At 32.0% G+C, this 9,203-nt stretch overlaps 1 long non-coding RNA gene across 1 annotated transcript; it reads left to right on the top strand.

Annotated features, from left to right (window-relative positions):
* The first annotated feature begins 255 nt into the window (after positions 1-255).
* Positions 256-1,099, top strand: LOC121223136 (uncharacterized). The gene is made up of 3 exons (XR_005920556.1): positions 256-590; positions 710-748; positions 830-1,099. It is a non-coding gene; the product is annotated as an uncharacterized lncRNA (long non-coding RNA).
* Positions 1,100-9,203: the final 8,104 nt, after the last annotated feature.

Below are 9,203 nucleotides of genomic sequence, written 5' to 3' on the forward strand. Positions count from 1 at the left end.
TAATTGAAAAAAATGTATTAAATCTGTGCCATATTTTAAAATAATAGTATTGAAAAAAATTAATAATTTCATATTAATGTTTCAATTTAAAAGAATGTCCAAACATTTAACCAATTTAAAAATCAATTAAAATTCAAAATGCTTAAAAATAAGGTGAATATTTAGTGGCGTTTTTAACTAAAACGCCGCAAACGGTAATTAAATATTGAACAACACGAGGCCTTTTGACTAACGCGTTTAGGGTTCAGTGGCGTTTTTGCTCAACGCGCCGCAAACCCGTAAGATTAGTGGCTTTTTTTAAGCGCCACAAAAAAATTAATTAAAACGGTGTCATTTTGAGGGGATATCAGATTTGGGGTATACCCCCGCAGCCAGCCCCAAATCCCTTTTCAGCCAAATCCCTAAGTCTTTCTACGCAGCATCTCCGATTTCCCCTCATCCTTTCTTCATCTCTTTCACACTTCTGTTATTAAGTTTCGATTCCTAGCAAAAAAAAACCATTAAAAAGGGTCATTACATCGTATTTGTTGAAATCATTTAACATTATTTGCGGCAAAGAGGAGGGAGAACATGGAGGAACATCATTTAAGGTTCGAATGTCTGATTCTGCGTATTTATACATTGGGTTTTGTCGTATTTTTTAATTTGATTTTGCTTTTTTATTGTTTGGGGATACTGGAATTTAAAAAATTGTATTTTTTGTGTTTAGGGCTTTCGGTCTTCGACTGTTTCGTTCATCTTCTTGGAGGTGTATTACTGCTTCGATTGTTCATTTATTTTGTGAACGGTTTCATTGGTTACGAACTGATTTGAAGTTGTTTTTGTTTAGGGTTTCATTGGTTTCATCGGTCTTCAATGGTTTCACTTTTCTTCATCCTGCTGAAGGTACAGAACTCATGCTTTATTTATTTGAGATGCTTTCATTATCAGTGTAACGGGTTAAATGGGTTGGACTAAATGTCAATATTCCATTTCTTCTCTGTTGGTTTCGGTGAAATAATTTGGTACTATTTTTTTAGTATGAAATTTTGATAATGTATGCCATATAAAAATGGGATTAATAAGTTAATGCCTAAGAGACTGATTCATGCACGGTAAATTATATATTATTTTTATATATAGAAACCTTTCATTTAATGCCTAAAAAGCATTTTGTTTTTTCATCAAGTTAAGAATTGACTTGGTTTTTTATGAAACCGACTCAAAGAAATTTAAAAAATATATATAAAATTGACTTGGAAATAAAATATTATATGAGAATGACTCATTTTTTACAGTGTCATGGTTCTACTAAAGCACATTGCATTTGGTTTAAATCTTGATTAAGAGTATGATAACTAATGATTAGTGGAGAAAATGAATTAATTTATTTTTATAAGTACCAACCATGACTACATCATCTGTTATTCCTTCACATGAAATAGTGTAGAATAACAATTTAACAAAAATGGATTTACATTCATATATATGAACTTACCTACCATAATGTTAATGCAAATTCCCGCATCGAAGTCTCAAAATTATAATGTAGCATTGGCTGTCAGGTAGTTTTATGCATAAAAATATATTCATTTTTGTTAAATTGCGATTCTCTTTATATTTGTATGTGATTCACAGCAGCAGGCTGATTCTTTCGTTTGCTGAGTAAATTCAATTATTGAAGGTGTTTGAAGTCAAATATTAATTTAAATGTTGCAATAATTAATACAAAAGGGAGACTATGGGTGATTGTTGTTGATCATACCATGATAGAAAGAGATAAAATAGTGGAACCAACAAAGCCAAGACTTAATCTATTTATCAAATTCAAATAGTGGAACCTAGCTATCTCGACCATCAAAATATATCAACATAACAATTTACATTGTGTTTTGTCGTATTTTTTAATTTGATTTTGCTTTTTTATTGTTTGGGGATACTGGAATTTAAAAAATTATATTTTTCGTGTTTGGGGCTTTCGGTCTTCGACTGTTTCGTTCATCTTCCTGGAGGTACATTATTGCTTCGATTGTTCATTTATTTTGTTGGTTTCGGTGAAATATTCGATTTCTTCTCTATTGGTTTCGGTGAAATAATTTGGTGCTATTTTTTTAGTATGAAATTTTGATGTCTACTTTAGGGTTTACTTTAATAATTTATAAAATTGTTCTGTTAAATGTGATGCAACCGATTACATTCCCAGGTAATGAATTGGATTTTTAAGTTAAAATTTTTTAGGCCATGTTGTTTTTTAGTATGATGAAACAGTAGTGTTCGATGTACATCTGTTTCTGTTTGTTTGTTATACTTGTGTTTCATCCATTTTCTTATTGTACTGTTGGAATATATATATAAAGTACATTGGATTGGGAACTGTCATTTACCTTCTTATACATATATATACGTATATATATATAAGTGACGAAATGAGATAGATCAAAGTGATACATTAGTAAAGAAACTAAATTGAAGGAAATTTCGTGGAATTCCGAGACTAAATTTTCATATTAATTGGTAAGGGCGGGGATTTAGAGGCAATTAACATTTGCTTATGACATTTAACTCACACAAATGAAATAATAAACCAGGGTTGGATAGAAGCATAATTGAGGAATATCATGCCAAACATGTTCTTCTCATGTGATTGATAATTTTATCTTATCTGCATGAACTGACGTTTTTGAAATTATATAGATGCGTCTCACCGAACCCATTTCAAGATCATGTATAGTTTAATTTGCCGAATGAAAATGTATATTGTGTTCTAGAATCAGTGTTATGATTCACTACCTATTCTTGTTTTAAATTGTAATCCATCCATACTATGTTTGCTTAAATCGCAAGATGTACCTCATGTGTTAGGTTTTATTTTCCATGTTAATATTTTCCAGCAGCAACTTAGAAAGGAATATGTAATATGTTCGTGCAAAAAACGCAATCATTTGTGCAAGTAACGCAAAAAATTTTGGACGGAAATATTATATCATAAATATGATAATTTATATTCTTTTTACATATTACATATATTAATATGGATATGTAACCTGTATTTTCTATTTTGACATAATAATAACATTTTAAATTTTTAAAAAGCTTGTAAATGATAATTTAATATCTATTAAAATCAATAATTATAAAAAAATTTTATTTTCTATATAAGTTTTCTAAATTTATAAGTTTTCTAAATAATTTTTATAAATTTATTAGTATAAAAATTTAGTAGTATTAATTTTATAAGTTTTCTAAAAAAGTGTTCTAGATTTATTATTAATAAAATTTATAAGTATCAATTTTACACGTTTTGTAAATAATTATATTTTTTTAAATTTAAATATTTTATTTATATAACATATATATTGTTTTAATATACATAACCAAAATAACTCAAATTTAACAATCATACGATAACTTATAAATAATTTTACATCATACATAACTCTTTGACAATCATTTGCTTACTTAATACATAATAACACAATACATAATTGGTATATAAGCTTGCATAACTTACATAATAACTTCCATAACTTATATATAATAACATAATAAATTACATAATACATAATAACATAATACATAACTTATATATAAGCTTGTATAACTTACATAATAACTTCCATAACTTACATAGCTTACTTAATACATAACTTATACACATACATAACTTACATAATATATAAACATATATAGAAACTCACATAAATTAAATAACTTACATAACTTACATAAATTAAATAACTTACATAAATTAAATAATTTACATAACTTACATAAATTAAATAACTTAAATAACTTACATAAATTAATTAACTTACATAACTTACATAAACTAAATAACTTACATAACTTACATAAATTAAATAACTTACATAACTTACATAAATTTTATAACTTACATAACTTACATAAATTAAATAACTTACATAACTTCCGTGGACTTACATAACCTACATAAATTAAATAACTTACATAAACTGGCATTATTAACTTACATAAGTTACATAAATTAAATAGCTTACATAACTTACATAAACTAAATAACTTACATAACTTACATAAATTAAATAACTTACATAACTGACATAAATTTTATAACTTACATAAATTCCATGGACTTACATAACCTACATAAATTAAATAACTTACATAAACTGCATTATTAACTTACATAACTTACATAAATTAAATAACTTACATAACTTACATTATACATAACCTTCTTAACTTACATTATACACAACTCACATAATTAATATTATACACAACTTACATAATACATTACTTACATAACTTACATTACTTACAGTACTTACATAATACATAATACATAACTTACATAACTTACATAATACATAAAAATATATCATATCACAATTTTTTGTAATTCATTTATGGTTATAACTGGCGTTTTAACTTACCTGTGCAAATTATTGTCAACGTCAGACTTCAAGAATTGAGAAATGGACCGGTCTTGGATGAATTTGTCAAGGGTTAGCAATGATTATCGAAATGGAGCACAATATTTTCTAAATTTTGCATTTCAATATGCAAGCCAAGAGAACATGATTCTTTGCCCCTGCAAGAAGTGTGTCAACATAAACTGGCATTATCGTGAGGTTGTATACGAGCATCTAATTGTTGATGGGTTTGTTCGGGGTTATAAAAAATGGTTATTTCATGGAGAATGCCCGCCTAGTACTTCCTCTTCAACGATGGATGTATCTTATTCTGGTACTGCTTACCATCAGTCTGATAGAGGGGATGACATGGAAGGTATGTTGCAGGATGCATTTAATATGCACAATCATGGTGTCCAGTCGTTCCCAGCGGACTTTGTAGCTTCTGATGATTGTAATACTGGGAGAAATGCTTTTACCGAACTGGGAAGTAGTGTACCTCATGAAGAGCCGAATGAAGAAGCGGCAAAGTTCTACGCGCTACTTAATGACATGAACGAAGAACTGTATGAGGGATCAAAATTTTCAAAAATGTCTTTCTCTGTTCGTCTTTTTCAGTTAAAATATTTGGGAGGGTGGACCGGAAACTTGTTGACAATGCTGTTAGAGTTTTTAAGAGAAATGTTTCTGTTTGCAAAAATCCCTCAATCATGCAAAGATATGAAGAAAATGATAAAAGATTTAGGCCTTGGGTACAACAAAATCCATAGTTCCCCAAATGACTGTATGTTGTATTGGGGCGATCGAAAAAACCAACAGTGTTGTCATGTATGCGGCCAATCCCGTTGGATTAGTAGAAACACAGAAGATGGAAAGGATGATAAAAATGGTGCACAGTCGAGAAAGAAGCCAGTCAAGATTTTGCGGTATTTTCCCCTGATACTAAGGCTTCAAAGGCTATTCGTGTCGTCCAAGACAGTGGAGTCAATGACGTGGCACCATGATGGATGAACCGATGATGGATTACTAAGGCATCTGGCAGATTCTTTAGCTTGGAAATCATTTGACAATAAATTTCCAGGCTTTGCAAATGATCCTAGGAGTGTGAGGCTTGGGCTAGCATCTGATGGATTTAATCCTTTCAAGATTATGAGCACTGCGTACAGTACTTGGCCAGTAGTGCTTGTTCCTTATAATCTGCCTCCGTGGATATGTATGAATCAATCTTCCCTTATCTTATCTATGATTATCCCTGGCGAGAAAGGGCCCGGGAATGATATCGACATTTATTTACAGCCACTTATTGAAGAGTTAAATCAATTATGGGCTGGTGTCGAGACATACGATGTGGTGAGAAAGGAGAACTTTAATTTACGTGCGGCTTTGATGTGGACCATTAATGACTTTCCCGCTTATGCCAATTTATCCGGTTAGAGTACCAAGGGTCGTTATGCGTGTCCTTGTTGTGCTGCACAAACATGTTCACAATGGTTGTACGATGGGAAGAAGTTTTCTTACATGGGGCATCATCGGTGGTTACCGGAAAATCATAGATTTATATTTCAGAGTTCTGTATTTGACGGCACTGAAGAGTTCAGAGATGTTCCTTCCCAGACCAGTGGCTCTGAAATCTTGTTCATGTTGGAAGATATGAATTTCATTTATGGGAAGATGAACCAACCGCCAAACACGCAAAGAAACAGAAGATCAAATGATGAATCTGATGAAAGCTCCGACGAAGAGGACGATCCTAATGAGGCGGACTTGCGGAAAAAAAGAAGTATTTTTTTTTTGAGTTGCCTTATTGGGAGCATCACCTTTTACGACACAATCTTGATGTTATGCACATTGAGAAAAATGTCTATGAGAACATTGTGGGTACAATTTTGAATGTCGACGGAAAATCAAAAGACAATCTTCAGAGTTGACTTGATTTAGTCCAAATGGGAATTCGGCCTGATCTTCATCCCAATCCACTTCTGAATGGGAAATATCGGTTGCCGCCTTCTATTTTCTCAATGTTCAAGACGGAGAAAGAATTATTTTGCATGGTGTTGAAGGATATAAAGGTTCCAGATGCGTATGCATCAAATATATCTTGATGTGTTAGTGTTAAAGATTGAAGATTATATTCGTTAAAATCACATGACTATCACATCTTGATGCAAGATTTATTGCCAGTTGCTCTACGATGTTGTATGTCCAAGAAGGTGACGTCTTGTATCATTGAACTATCCAACATAATGAAAGCCATTTGTGGCAAAGTTTTGGATGTTCAAGAACTTCAGAAGGTACAGGATCGAGCCGCTTTGACTTTATGCAACATGGAAAAAATCTTCCCACCTTCCTTCTTCACCATTATGGTTCACTTGATAATTCATCTCCCGCACGAAGCAATTCTTGGCGGACCCGTTTTCTATCGATGGATGTATCCCATAAAAAGGTGTTAAAGAAGTATTTTTAAAATTTTCCTTCATTCACATCTATGCCTTTAGTTACAACTTTTGATAATGTTGTATATTGTGTTTAGGTTTCTATCCAAATTAAAGTCTTACTGCCGCAACAAGCGATATCCAGAAGGATCGATTGCTGAAGGCTACTTGGCAGAGGAATGTATGACCTTCTGCTCAAGATATTTGGAAGATGTCGAAACAAGGTTGAACAGACCAAATATGAATGCTGGACTCACGGACTATAACTTAGCCGATACTTATTTGTTCCAAAGTTTTGGAGAACCAATCGGCAAAGTTGAAATTATAGAATTAGATCAGTTATCGTGGGTACAAGTACATCGATATGTTATGTTTCACCACGAATCATTGGAACCTTTACGGAAGTAAGTTCTACAAATTTTATAAATATTTATCAAACTAAAATTGTTTATCATCTAACAAAGATCACATTTTTTTTAACATAGTGAGTACAAACAAATATTGAGATCTCGTTCGCGCTCCCGAAGAACACAACATCGAGATATCAATAAGTTGTTTACAGAATCTTTTTATGAATGGTTAAGCCAAACGGTATGCAGTTGGAGCTTCCGCTTACAAATAATAATGTTTTCTCATAACATTTTTAATTACTCAGTTTACTTTCCATTCAATAGGTTTGGAGTGGGAAGAATGTAAACGATGAAGTTAAATGGCTCTCCCAAGGTCCAAATCGAGTGGTTAAAAGATATAGTGTGTTCCTCATCAACGGATTTAGATTTCATACAAAATATCGCGAGAGGTTGAGGAGAACGCAAAATTGTGGAATAGTTGTTAATTCTGCAATTACAAGTTATACTAGTGCTAGGGATAATAATCCTATCGAGGGAAATGTGGAATATTTCGGACATCTTACTGACATAATTGAGTTGGATTACTACGGAAAATGGAAAGTTGTCTTATTTCGAGGTGATTGGGCCGATGTTAATACAATTCGTGGAATTAAGTAAGATCAATTTGGTTTTACAATGGTGAACTTTGACCGATTGATTCACACAGGACAACAACTGATAGATGAGCCGTATGTATTCTTATCTCAAGCCAAACAAGTTTTTTACTCAAAAGATCCAGTCGATGAGGGTTGGTACGTTGTACTCCATAACATCCCTAGCAACTTGTTTGACATGGGCAGTGGAAGTAGAGATAACATCGACGACAGATCAGAAACTTTGCCCTTTCCAGAACAAAACTTAAACGATAATATCCCTAGTACTAGTGCACAATTTCAATGGGTTCATCAGGATACGGATGAAGATATTTACGAATAATGATGTAGTAAGATTTTACGATTATTTAATTATATGTAATATCATAATTTAAATCTTGGTCTTATTATATATTTCAACTATTTTATATGTGTTGTTATTGTTGTAATTAGTTATTAAGTTTTCAACTATTTTATGTGTATTGCAGATAAAATGCCTAGAAGAAAAATTCTAAGGGGAAGCATTGTTCAAAATGATCCAAACTCGACAGAAACAAATAGTACTGAACAATAGACAGCAATTGAATCTTCGAATGTTCCGATTACATCTGAGGATCCTACAGAAGTTCAAAGTAATTTTACATTTAATTTACATGCGTGTTGACTTATAGTTGATTTATTTTTCAAATTCTTATATTATAATATACCATTTGTAGCTAAAAATGGTGGGACGCGCAGAGGTCGAGGACATACGCTACTTAAAGAGTTATACGAGTTAGATCCAGTCGAGCGTGTCAAAGTTGTACGAAACAGTTTTAGTCAGCCTGTTGGATCAGAAGCTCGACTTTTAGCATGATACATGGGCATTTTAGCACGAAATCTGAATATGTTACCTATCAACTACGAGTCATGGCATCAAATGCCCGATAGCAACAAAAACCAAGCCCTTGATAATATTAAGGTAACAAAATGTTAATGTCATCTGTAATGCTTGGGACATAGTTTCATTTATATTTACTTTATTAACTTGTGTTTTTTGTTTTTTGTAGGCGAGGTTTGCTTTAGAGGTCTCGGATGCTTATGTAAAGAAGGCATTGAGAAAAAGATGGAGAGACAATAAAAGTAATTTGAAGAAAAATTATTATAAGACAAAAACAACCCTCGATGAGAAATTGCAAAATGTCCCGCCGGGTATGTTGAGGTACCAATGGGAAGATGCGGTTAGATTTTGGCATTCGAAGAAAGGCGAGGTATGACGTACTTCCAAACTATTGTAATTATTTATGTTGATAGTATTTTCTATTTACGTACTAAAAAATTCATAACGTAGGATCGTGAACAAGTTGGAAAAAGCAGCAAGCAGCAACAAAAATTCACCCACACAGCCGGGTTGAGAAGTTTTGCATGTGTAGC

Source organism: Gossypium hirsutum, chromosome D11 (assembly GCF_007990345.1).
Source record: "Gossypium hirsutum isolate 1008001.06 chromosome D11, Gossypium_hirsutum_v2.1, whole genome shotgun sequence".
In the NCBI taxonomy this organism is placed as follows: Eukaryota; Viridiplantae; Streptophyta; class Magnoliopsida; order Malvales; family Malvaceae; genus Gossypium; species Gossypium hirsutum.